General features: G+C 35.8%; 1 protein-coding gene across 2 annotated transcripts in view; it reads right to left on the bottom strand.

Moving 5' to 3' along the window:
- Positions 1-13,358, bottom strand: part of CADM2 (cell adhesion molecule 2) — a 190,693-nt gene that overhangs the window by 67,064 nt on the left and 110,271 nt on the right. The window lies entirely within an intron of this gene.

The following is a 13,358-nucleotide window of genomic DNA, read 5'->3' on the forward strand; positions in this document are numbered from 1 at the left end:
GAGGTGTAAAGTGAGGAAGGATATAGGTAATTTCCCAGACAAACATAATCTCGATGTAATAGACCAATATGTTAAAACATCTCTAGTTAAGATTTGTGTCCCTATAATTAGTAATTTATTTTCCCAAGTCCTTGACATTAATGTGGAAATGCCATAGACTTCATAAATAAAGAACCCTTGGTGCTTCCAGACTTGAGCTTCCTCTTCCCAAAGGCATGTGTCACCATGTGGTCCTCTAAACACACTGATACATCTTTCACATTTTGACATTTTTTTTTCTGTCAGATCCATATATAGCAACCCCAAACAGATACAGAAAAGGAATAAGAACCTGGGAACTTTCAATATTCAATGACTGAGACAGTTCTATATTTACAACAATAATCAGTGGCTTCCAGCCATATCAGTCCATCCCAGGTCTCCATGGTGAGCTGCAGAGTTGTGTACCATGTGAGCGCACTCTCACTGCCAGGAGCCAAGTCCGACTCAGGGCCGCCCTCCAGGTTAGCACTGAATTGCCCCTGGAGGTGTCCCAAACAGCAAATATTTAAGGGAGCAGAAAGCCTCATCTTTTTCCCATGGAGCAGCTTGTGGTTTCAAACTGTTTATCTTAAGGTTATCATGCCAATGTGTAATCCACTACATCACTACAGTTTAGTCAAAATTCTAATCTAATGGTCATATTTTCAAATGTTCTTCTGATGTGGCAGCACGTGATTTAACCATTATCCTCTGGATAGTCTAAAAGGTTTACATTTTATAATTTTTAACTGCAATTTTTTTTCTAGATAAAATTATTACTTTCATAGATATTATAGTTCTTTTACCAACCAATTCATTCCCTTATTCCCCACCAATTCATTCCCACCAATTCATTCCCTTATTAAGTTCATTGTTCAGTGAATTATCTCCATTCGGTGTTAAACGCATCACTCGCTAAATCCCTTGGTATCTTTCTTTCATTATATTTACCTAAAGGTAATTTCATTCTTTCTTCCCTCCAAGCATCATCTCATAACCATCAATTTTGGTTTATTGAAAAATCTGAAAATAGTCAAAACATATTGTACATCTGCAAGTCCATAATCAATCTCAGTTGAAGACTACATTTTCTATTAAAGATATACTATACCTGCATCATCTCAAAAAACAGTTTCAACCAATTTTATATGCCAATGATTTCTCTAAACTCCCTATCTATATACACACTATCTATTCAGTGTTAATTCTCCACTAGAAAATTAATACACAATAAACTCATAACATATCCCAAATTAATCCCATTTGTATTCTCAGTCCTTCATCCAACTGTGGATGGTACAATCTTTATTAAACTTGATAAACTGGAGCCTATGTATATCTTATTTTTCAGTCCATATCACCAGAAAACTATTAATTAGAGATGCTAATTTCAACCATAATTTCAAAACCCTATTCTTAACCATGATTATGTGTCACACTAGTGATTTCAATAACTCCTTTTCTTTCTTTCACCTCACTTGTAATTTATCTCATTTGCATGTCTGAAGACTGTGATTATATATATATATTAGTATCAACCTGGATATAGTATTATTTTGCTTAAAGTCAATAGTGTTCTTTGCTTTTGTTTTTTCACTTTCTTTCTTTCTCCACTACCTTCCTTTCCTTGACCTACGTTTAGTAATGGCATGGATAAACCTGGAAGACATTATGTTGAGTGAGATTAGTCAAAAATAAAAGAATAAGTATTGTATTAAACACTATTAAAGGAAAAAACAACAACAAGAACATGTTTTCACACCAAAAGAAACTGATTTTAATGTTACCAAGGGTGGAAAGGAACAGTAGGGAAGGGGAAGGCACAGCCCACACAGGGGTTATTTGGTTGAAGGGGAAATATTCAACAAAAAAGAAAGAGGGGTGAAAATGATGGAAATGACAATAAAATGGGAGGTTTGATGGTCTGTTGAATGTAAAACTGCATTATCTGCTCTATAAATTTTCACGTAATTCACAGTATTCTATGAGTAAAAGTAAGTTTCAGAGTCCCTTCTGCCACTCACTTTGATCTTCCATTTCCTTCCTGCGTTTTGAATCACTTTTTGTTTCCTTCATGTGTGATGTTCTTGATGGCAGCCTAAAGTTCACCAGGTCTTCTGCCTTAGTGTTCAAGGCATCATCGCCCTTCTTGAGATATTATGGAAGTTCAGGTGGGTATAAGTATAGTCAAGGTCAAGAAGCCCTGATGGCGAAGTGGTTATGTTCTGGACTTCAATCCATAAAGTCAGCAGTTTGAAACACCAGCTCATTTTCAGGAGAAAGAAGGGCTTTCTGCTCCTATAAAGAGCTACAGATTTGGACACTGCCAGGGACACTGTGCCCTGGCCAATGGGGTTGTGATGAGTTTGCATTAACTCCAAGACAATGAGTGACTGATAGTCATGATCATGTGCTTTTTCAGTATAGTAACTCTCAATTAGCCATCCTCACTTTGTGGATAGGATAAGGGAATTTTGTACTGACCATATTGAAAATGAAGCATAGAGCAACATTTTTAAAAAGTTCTTGTCTATTATTAATACTGATATATTTTGCCATCCACCTTGGGGCCCTAATTCAAAATCTAGAACCCTACTTTCATATCTAGCACTCAAATAAAATTTATTACACAATTAGCTATAAAACCTGCAACTTTTGTAAATTACCCCAAACCATCTTTCCTCTTCTTTATGACTTTGGCTACTGCCTTTCTTCAATTCCTTATTATTAATAACCTAGATTTATTAAATAGATTTTGTCAGAGGCCACTGCTTCCAGTCTTTCATCCATCACACTACTTTCAGAGTAATTAAAAAAAAACCTAAACTTTTAACCATTATATTACAAATATTTTCTATTTCATGAACAAGTTTGTGACCGACAAAAATTCTGCAATTTCCTCCTTTTTAGCCAGAGCCACCTCTGAAGAGAGACCTGGTGATCTCCTTCAGAAACTTACAAGCCATTGATCCTGCTATGGAGGGCCACTCTCCTCTGAAGCATATCGAATCACTGTGACGCAGAATCAGGTAAAGATCATTCTTGTTTTCTCATCCAGAGTATAACTAGCTAAGTGACTATTCAACCAAGAAATATAGAGATGAGTAAATAATGATGCATCTCTCATACTTTGCTCTCTTCTACCTTATATTATGAGCAAACACTGTTTAACCCTCTTTGATGACTATTACTTATGCTTTTCTTTACTTCTTTCTTTAAAATGAATTATCTTAAAGAACAAACACACAAAGGAAAAACAGTTCTGAAGGAACTGGGGAAGCCCTATTCTTCAAGTTCCCAGGGATTGTATACTTGCATCTGTCAGAATTGTTATAAATGTCAAAAGGCAGGTAACTCCCTATATTAAGAAACATCATTCTGTTTTCTTACAGTAGGATAATAGAAAAATTTCAAAGCATAAGTAAAATACATGCCACCACCAAAAACCATATATAAATGCTTCTACTATGAAACCAAACCAAAACTACAAGAACCAAAATCTCCACTTAACATTTTCTGTCATCTACTCTCTTTAGGTTAGGTAGTTTTCTAAATGATTCTGAGCCTTGCATATTGCGTATCATATTGGTTTTTGATATTTTCCCATCACCCAACTTGTATTTCTTCAGTGGGCAGATACACTTTGTAGCTCAGTATTTACTGGTACAATGAACCGTGGTCAATTCAAAGTAAAGGTTCAAATAAGTATTTGTAGATTGAATTGATCATACATAATGTACCTGAATCTTTCTGAGAGCTTTGTCTCACTGGATATCTTGATATTTTAATTTTCTCTGCCAATCAAAATGAAAGTTTCACATTTTGAATATTCTGAAGCTCTATCCTTATTAGGAACATTCCTAAACCAGCATGCTTTACTAAATGAACTTTATTTCAATGGGGAATACCAAGAGGTGACAACAAAAACGTGCATGTAAAGCAAAAATGAATACTGTCAGGAATATAAAATGCACCACACTCTGTTTGATAGTGTTTGATCCCAAGATCCCAAGTGATTAAATGATTTGTATTATTAAAACAAATATTGTTGGTGTCAAATTTCTATTGACAAACCTATAAAATAAACTATTTTAAAATATTTCCACTAAAGTATTTTTAAATTTGTGATTTCCTTGAGTTTTAATGTTTTATTTTCACCCTAAAAGGCACATTAGTTCCTAGTCAATAACTTTTTTCAAATGTTGTAAAATGTAACATCAATGAGGAGTATATTTTGTAGTCCTTTATAATTATCAAATAGCGGCCACAATACATAATTATGACCCAATATGACATAATTACAGATTATGGATAGATCATCAAGGAAATGTTGTTCAAGTTAAGGGTTCTCATAATAAAATCAAGTTGTTGGTAGGCAAAAATGCAATGAGCTCTCATTGAGAACTCATTTTAGAGACAATTTAATTCCTTTCTCCCGTAATTATACTTATGTTCTTTATCGTCTTTGTGTTCCACAGATTAAACTTTACAAATGATTCCTTTTAGCTTTAGAACATACAAAACTTGCAGGGTAATTGAAACAAAACACTTTCATTTTAAAGCCAAATGACACAGGAAGAAGAAAGGGACGTCCTTGACCTTGAATAGACTCCAGAGAAGTAGTTTATAGAAGACAAAGCAATTACAGCTCTACACTGACCTATGTGATGTACCACTTAGCACTGTAGATAATAAGCAGAGGCTTCCAGGGCCAAGATGGAGGTAGGAGAGAAAATTACTAAACTAGTACGAATGATCTCTTCACTTTTTGAAGTGTACAGGTATATATTGAATTTATATATATTGAAATTAGGGACTCTACCTCTTCTGACTTTGTTAATGAATTGCCAAGACAGGGAGACAAAACTAGATGTTTTGGAAATAGCAAGTTCCAGTTAACACCTTCCAATTTAAAAGGGTCTTTCAACCAAAGTGAGATGATAATGAAAAATAAAAGATTTGTAAAATACATTGAGTGAAATTGATAAGGAAATGCAAAGTTTTAAAAACATAAAAATGTCCTTAAAAAACACATTGGAATCTCTTACCCAATTTGAATATACCATCTCTGTTGTCTTCAGGAAATAGTAATAATATACCTGTATAATTGTGGGCATTTCATTATTACTAGCTAGATAGAATCAGAGGAGGGTTAAACTTCCAACTCATAATTCAGTACTTGGCAGATCATTTCCACCAGTCCTTCTAAAGGGCAGTGATGACTGATGCTGTACATTGTCCTAAAGACTTACAGCCCCAGATACCTTATGGAGCTGCCTTATTGGGAGTCTGAATGTACACAATTGCACATAGCACTGACTACATACGGTTCTGAGTAAACCTCTTCCTTTCTCCAGGAATCCAGAGAACTCACCTAGTAAATTACAGGGAGTGTGGGAAGAAGGCGTTTTCCCTTCTTTTTTTCTTTTTCTCACTTTCTTTCTACTGGGAGCCCAGCTGGTGGAGCAGTTACATTGTGCTGCCAACTGCAAGGTCAGCAGCTCGAAACCACCCGCTGCTTCCAGCGAGGAAAACAAGGATTTCTACTCCCTGAAAAGAGTCACAGTCTCAGGAAGTCACAGGGGCAGTGCTGGTCACTGTGAGTCAGCCTCAGCTCAATGATTGTGTGCGTGCTCTATTAAGGTTTCCTTTTTAATTTCCATTGAGAGTGAAACTCATTTAGCAAAATCATAGCAGATAAACTGTTGCATGGAAGAAGTATGTCTTTTAATTTATTAGAGCAGAGGTTGTACACTGGTGCAGATAGGAGCTGGAGGCACAGGGAATCCAGGGTGGATGATACCTTCAGGATCAGGGGTGTGAGGGGCGATGCTGGGAGAGTATTACTGAGGGTGAGTGGGTTGGAAAGAGGGAACCGATTATAAGGATCTACATGTGACCTCCTCCCTGGGGGGATGGACAACAGAAAAGGGGTGAAGGGAGACGCAGGATAGGGCAAGATATGACAAAATAATAATTTATAAATTATCAAGGGCACATGAGGAGGGGGGAGCGGAGAGGGAGGGGAAAAAGAGGACCTGATGCAAAGGGCTTAAGTGGAGAGCAAATGCTTTGAAAACGGCGAGGGCAATGAATATACAGATGTGCTTTACACAATTGATATATGCATGGATTGTGATAACAGTTGTATGAGTCCCTAATAAAATGTTAAAAAAAAGAAAACAAAAGAAAAGAGTGTCTCATAAAAACACAATGTCTTGAGTACATTATTCCACTGAGTAAATAGCTTCTGCCATGGAGTCAATTCTGTCTCATAGCATTGTTATGGGACAGAGCAGAACTTTTCCACAGGGTTTCTTACACTGAAAAATATTGGCAGAAGTAGGAAACCTCATTTATCTCTCAGAGAAACTGGCTTGTGTGTATGACCCATCTACCTTGGATTTTACCTCCTATACAACCTGTAAACTCATGGGTATCTTCATGTTTTGCTTTGACTAAAATGGAGTTAAATAGATGAAAATATTACTATGAAATGTTACCATTTTCAAAAGAGATAGACAACTAATGTACTATATTAACCTTCATGTTCAATGAAAATATATCTTAACTGAATAAAAAATAAAATACATAAAGGATTACAATCTGATAGTAAAATAATTATGATATGAAATTGATGAACAGAACCCAAATACTGTACTTCATATAAAATTCTTTTGAATAAACAATGGGCATGTATATCTTTAAGATAAACTTTTCAAGAGAATAGCTTTAAACCAAAGCATTATTCAGTTCTGGGTGTGAAATAAGGAAATATCTTTTCTTCCCTTTGTTTAACATGTTGGGAAAACTTAGGAAAAAGTATAAAAAAATACATGGTAACTATGGAAAGTGTGAAATTCAATTCATTCGTGTAAAATAAATTTGTCAAATCTTGAAATGAATTGCCATAAGATAATTTTGAAGACATTTCATGTATTTTTAATTAACTGAAATTTTCTAAATATAGGTGTTTGTTTTCAATTTCCTGAATTTGGTCATAGAGTATTTTAACAAAGTGAATGGTTTCATTAACTCAATGTATCAAGGTCAATATTAAGTTTCACTCAAAGATGACGAAATATAAAATTAGTATTGCGTGACACCAGTGTTGCTGATAATTGCCTCAGAGTTGGTTCTCATAGTAACCCTTTGTTGATCAGAATTAAATCCCGTGTGGTTTGGCACCAGCCTCGTATCTTCTGCATTTGCTATTTAGAAGGTTAAATAAAACTTGAGTAATGGTGTAGCCCAAACATATTGTTTATGATAACCCTCCCACATTCAGGAAGTCATCTGCATTCACACAATGACACAAGCCTCGAGCCATACAATTACTTTGATTCCTACATCAAAGGATCCTGTGATTCTTTATCATAATCATACATTTTTAGAAATGAGGGAAACAGGTTTAAATTACATTTTCTCCAATAGCCTACCTCTGATTCTAGATATTTCTAATTCTAAATATTTGTTTTATTTCCCTCTATATTTTAATACCTAATGGTTTTAGAGGGTCATTGCTGGTTGAGTGACAGAATTCTCCACCTCCAGATGGGGCGCAAAGCCTTATTCCTGGCTAATGCGTGTCATGCTCACATCATCCTCCATTTGTAAATGGAGGCTTGTGTGTTGCTACAGCACTAAATAAGAAAAGGCAGAGATTCTACACTTAGATGAACGAGGAGGAAATGTTTGGTGAAATCAGCCGAGGAGAACTCGGTGAGTTACAGTGGTTCAGTCTGAAACTGATAGTGGGAACGTGCAGGATCCGGCTGCATGTCATTAAGTTTGCAACTCAATTATATCTGGTAAGAACAATCATACGTTTTGTTTAGATTTGGATTACTTTGTTTTGAAAATGATCTTTCTATTCATTTGCTAATTAACATAATTCAAAACTTGCCATGTGATTTCATTTTATCATTCTCACTTTACATCATACGTTAGAAATTCATGTGCTCTACTTTCTAACAGTGCCCAAGACTTTAAAGGTCCATTTATCATTCATTGGAACTTTTTAATAGTTTTTGACAATTGACCTCTTTGATATTCAATAAAGAACAAAATATGTTTATGTTGTATTTTTTGGCTAATTTTATGAAAACTGTTTATAAGTATGATACAATCTAACACTTCATGGATTTCTTAAGAGCCATATACTATTTAAATCGTGTCATTTAAATAAACATGCTTAATGCTTACATTATGAGAGTTGGTAAAATCATTGTTTGCATTATGGATGAGGAAATAGAAGTGCAAAAAGCTTAAGTAGGGCCAGAAAGTTTATACATAACAATGTATGAGCCTATATAGTCTATAGTATAAGCCAATATAATATGAATTCAGAATGTATACTCTTATCTATTTTGTTTTTTCATAAGCATTTTAATTCAACCAAAATGGATGCGTTTTAAATTCTAACAAAACAGCATCACCATTTGATGATGGTGTGACTACATTTGACTACAGTGCGTGTGTATGTACTATTACAACCATAGTTGTATAACAAAGTGTCAAGGAGCAGAACCATGGACTCAGTTAGAGAACTGTGAAATGGATGCTATGTGGTGTTATGGACATCAAAACTGTTATTTTTGTTAGTAGGTGCTGTTGAGTTGGTCCCAACACATAGCAACCTTCTATATAATATATACAATAGATAACCCTGCCCAGTCCGGTGCCATTCTCACGATGACTGTGATGGAGAAGCTGACTGGGGAAACGTCTGGATCTTCTGCTTTTTCACTTCCTTTCTACTCTTCCAAGAATAATTTCCTTTTCAAGGTGCTGTGTCTCCTGACCACATCTCAAAAGTATGAGGTTTTGCCAGCCCTGTCTCCAAGGAACATTGTGGCTGTATTTCTAAGACAAATTTGTATGTGTTTCTGGCAGTTAATGGCATTTTCAATGTTCTTCACCACCATATGATTCAAAAGGATCAGTTCTTCTGTCTTTTTCAATTTCCAATATTCACATGCATATGAGGCAAATTAAAATGCCATGACTTGGCTCAGGCATACCATAGACTTCCACAGGACATCCTTGCTCTTCAACGACATAAAGAACTCTCGCAGCAGATTTCCCCAGTGCAATGTGCTTCGCGATTTGTTAACCGCTGCTTCCATGAGCACTGACTATGGATTCAAGCAAGATGAAATTCTTAACAACGTCAATCTTTCCTCTATCATGATGCTGTCTATTGATCCAGGCAGGTTCCTTTACATTGAGCCTGCAGTGCTTGACCTTCATCAGCAAAACTTCAAGTTCCCCTGCCTTTCAACATTCCCAGTTGGGTCATCTGCATAACAAGAGCAAGTCTTTCTCTAATCCTGATGTCCATCTCCTCAGATGATTTGTTCAGCATGAAGGTTAAATAAGTGTGGTGAAATGACACAACTCGGACACACACCTTTCCTGATGTGAACCATGCTGCAGGCCCTTGTTCTGTTTGTACAATTGTCGCTTGATCCCTGTAATGCATGAGCCCTATTAAGGGTTCAAGGGTTCCCATTCTTTTTAAGGCTATTGTAGTTTGCTAGGGCCACCCAATTGGATGCCTCTGAAGAGTCAATAGGGCACAAGTAAACATCGCTCTGGTATCTTTGCTTTCAGCCAAGAGTCATCTGCCATCAGCAATGATATCTTGATATGTCCCCTTCTGAATCTAAGATGAATTTCTGGCAACTCCCTGTACTGCTGCAGCATTTTAAATGATATTTGCCAATATTTTACTTGCATGCAATATTAATGATTATTTCCTATCACTTCTGCATTTTGGTGGCTCACCTTTCTTTGGAACAGGAGATACTATGGATCTCTTCTAATTGGTTAACCAGGAAACTGTGGTCCCACTTTCTTGGCACAGGTGAGTGAGTGCTGCCATGGCTTCATCAGCTTGTAGAAAGCGTTCTACTGGTATTCGGTCAGTTCATGGAGCCTTTCTGTTGGCACATGCCTACTGTACAGCGTGAACATTTTCCTTCACTCACATCAGTTCTTGATCATCTGCTACTGTTTGAAATCATTACATGCCAGTTGTTCTTTTGGTACAGTAACTGTGTATTTTTCCATTCAATTTTGATACCCTCTGCATCATTCAATATTTTGAATCATCAAAGCAATAACTCAATATTTACTCTCTCTACATAAATTGTACAGTTATAATGCTAGGATGCAGAGAGAAAACAATGTGTTTGTCAGAGTAAACAAGGGAGGAAAGTCCTTATATAAATTATTGTGACTGAATGATGGACATATGACTGGGAAAGAGTAACAAATTAGCTGTACATTATAGTTAGAACTGAATAATTCATCTTTGAAGAATATTCCAGGAAAAGAATTGCAGGAATTATAAAATGATGCTGAGATAGATGAGTCAACTTATTTCAAATAAGAAAGGGATGCTGTTAATAACTGTTTGGGTCATATTTTATAGTATACAAGAATTTAGAAAAACCTTAAGTTTCATGTGTCCCACAAGGATATGTGAATAGATTTGTCCAAGATCACATTCATAGGCCATGTCAGGATGACAACTAAATCATTCTCCTTCAGCGATTACTTCACTGTGTCATAGTGAATCCAGACAGTCCTGGATACTGCTCATTTCATTTGATTGTGGTAAAGCTCCATTGCATTAAGAAACAAAAAGAGTTACCATAAGAACCAACATGGATACATTTTCAATAAAAAAACCTGCTTGGTAGATTGCTAAATAATAATTGAGTAACTCAAAATATAAATACGAATTAGTAAAATGAACCAAGTGAGAGAATCTTTCTTATATGCATATTTTCTTCATTTTATTTGGATTTGTGATTGAAATATTTGGATTTAACCTGGAAAGATGAATAGAAAGAGAAAATGAAGGATTTTTTCTCACTTCTTAAAACATAATTTTGAGCTAACGTAGAGTACTGAAAATAAGATATGATAAGTAGAAATATAATTGTATAAATTATTTTAAAATCATACTATGCATAAAATTTTCTGGACTATGTACCGTAAAATGTCAAGGAACACAAGCTGTAATGTAGACAAGCAGATATACATCTCAGTGAGAGCAAGTGGAATTGTTTCATTTTACCTGTTTATCTGCCAACTTAACTGAATTAATAATACGCTCATACTTTAAAACTTAAAAGGAAGATAAATCATGCTAGATATTACAGGCTGTGATTGCCGTTGCTAAATCTTCTCTCAACAAAATGATTTTCTTTTCAGAAAAGCTATTATCTCAGGACTAAAAATTATTCGTCTTTGTGACACTAAAATTCCTTTAATAGAAAATTAATAGGACATATCTGTATCAGTTTATTATTAACTTACTTCTAGCTCAATTTTAGAGCTTTTTTCTTCTGTAACTGAGATTTGCAAACAACTTATTTCAAATAAAAAGAAACCATTTCCTTCTACACATGCACACTTAATATTTTAAATGAGGAAATATATAACTTTTTTTTCAGATTCAAAATGGTATATGTTTGGTAGGGGGATTGGCTAAATGGAAAATTATTTTCATTTAAATAAATCATTTTATTGGGGGCTTTTACACATCTTATAATAATCCATACATCAATTGTATCAAACATATTTGTATATATGTTGTCATCAGAACATTCAGTTTTGAGATTTTTTTTAAACCTATTTAGAAAGCCAGCTCCCAAGTTTCACAATCTGCCCAACAGGAAAATAAAATAAAGTGGTTCAGGGATTCTGCCACTTTGCCTTCATCAATACCCTTAAGGTTTTTTGACTACATATCTAAGTATGGGAGATATTAAAAGTTAAAATGAAACCTGACATCTAAACATCCAGATTGAACGAATTAGAAGATTGATTTTATACCCATCTGTGCTATTCATTCTCCAGTTGGTTTCCAATCCAGCTTCCATTCATTTTTGCCTGCTCTGTGCTTTGAGAGGCTGACTGCTCTTCATTTCATCCAGCTTCCTTGCCCGCTAACTTCCAATTGGAGACAGAAGACCATATCTCATGTGGTAATTGAGCCTTCGTTCCCCAATTCCCTCCAGAGGCAGAGGTTCTGGTAAGGACTGGGTCCTTCAACTACTATGCTTGTCACGTTGTCTCCTTCCTGCCTGGCTTTCACTTTTCTCTGACTAGAGAACACTGTTCACTTTCCTTGACCCTTAAGATATAGTGGTGGTAATAACATCTTGCTGGTAATATTTCAAACATCTTTCTCCTTTGCGTATTCGTTTCCCTGGTTTTGTCTTTTTTTTCTTAAGTAACTCTCATTAACAATTCAAAGTCCACCCAATTGAGGCTGCCATTAGGTTCCTACTGGAATCCTGAGTAACATACATTTTAAATGAGATGACATTTGGTACCAGTAATAGTTGAAGAATGTGACTTTAGGAGAAAAAGGCTCCCTAGAGAAAACATTGGTGGCAGTTTGGAACCACCAGCCACTCTTGAGGAGAGAGAGGCAGCTTCGGGTTCCAGTGGAGTTACAGGCTCCGAAACCTCCAGGGCAGGGGCATCCCGTCTGATAGGCTCACTGTGAGTCAAAAGCAACGCCATAGCTGAGGGGTTTTGAGGGCGCGAGAACAGTATCACAGATCCAGTTTAGAAGAGCTTTATGGAGTCTTGTTCTCAGCCATCAAACTTGGTTCAAATATTTTTGAAAAAATATGTTACTCGACGCTCTAGTGTAATTCTTCCTGTTAGTTAGAAGTTGGCTTCTCCTACCCATTTAAGCACTCATAACTCAGCATCCTTTAGTAAATAATGAGTTGAATAAATTAGCCCTGGGAATATTTGAGTTGATTTCCGTTTTTGAAAGATGAAAAATAACTTGAATTAAATTGGGTATTTCCATTTATTATACTGAATACCTCAAACAGAATTCTCTTTACACTAATGTAATTCTTTAAACAATATTGGCGAAGAAGGATTAATTTCTGCTCTTACTCCAGTTAGCATGGAGAACACATTATTTGACCCTTTCTTCAGTAAGGCTGAAGAACACACATTTTCAAGGGCAAATTGTTCCCCATCATTGATCTCGAGCAGGCTTTAAGCAGTTCTTTACCCTTTCAGCCCCACTGGGACAGTTGCCATTCCTTAATCTTTTTTCTAGGTCATCTTATCGCTATTTGTTTATTAGTCAGTTTTTATCACAGTGTCCCCGTTTGCATTTCTGAGACTGAAACCCTGTAAATGGATGTACACATTTCACAAACCACTCAGAAAAATTCTGTCCCTCTGCTTACAACACCCTTTGCTTCAAGGAGCTTTTAATTTTCTGCCCACAGCTTAATTTCACTGAGTACAGAAAGCTAATGGGGGATTACATGAAATCTAGAGAAATA

This window comes from Tenrec ecaudatus, chromosome 2 (genome assembly GCF_050624435.1).
Source record: "Tenrec ecaudatus isolate mTenEca1 chromosome 2, mTenEca1.hap1, whole genome shotgun sequence".
Classification (NCBI taxonomy): Eukaryota; Metazoa; Chordata; class Mammalia; order Afrosoricida; family Tenrecidae; genus Tenrec; species Tenrec ecaudatus.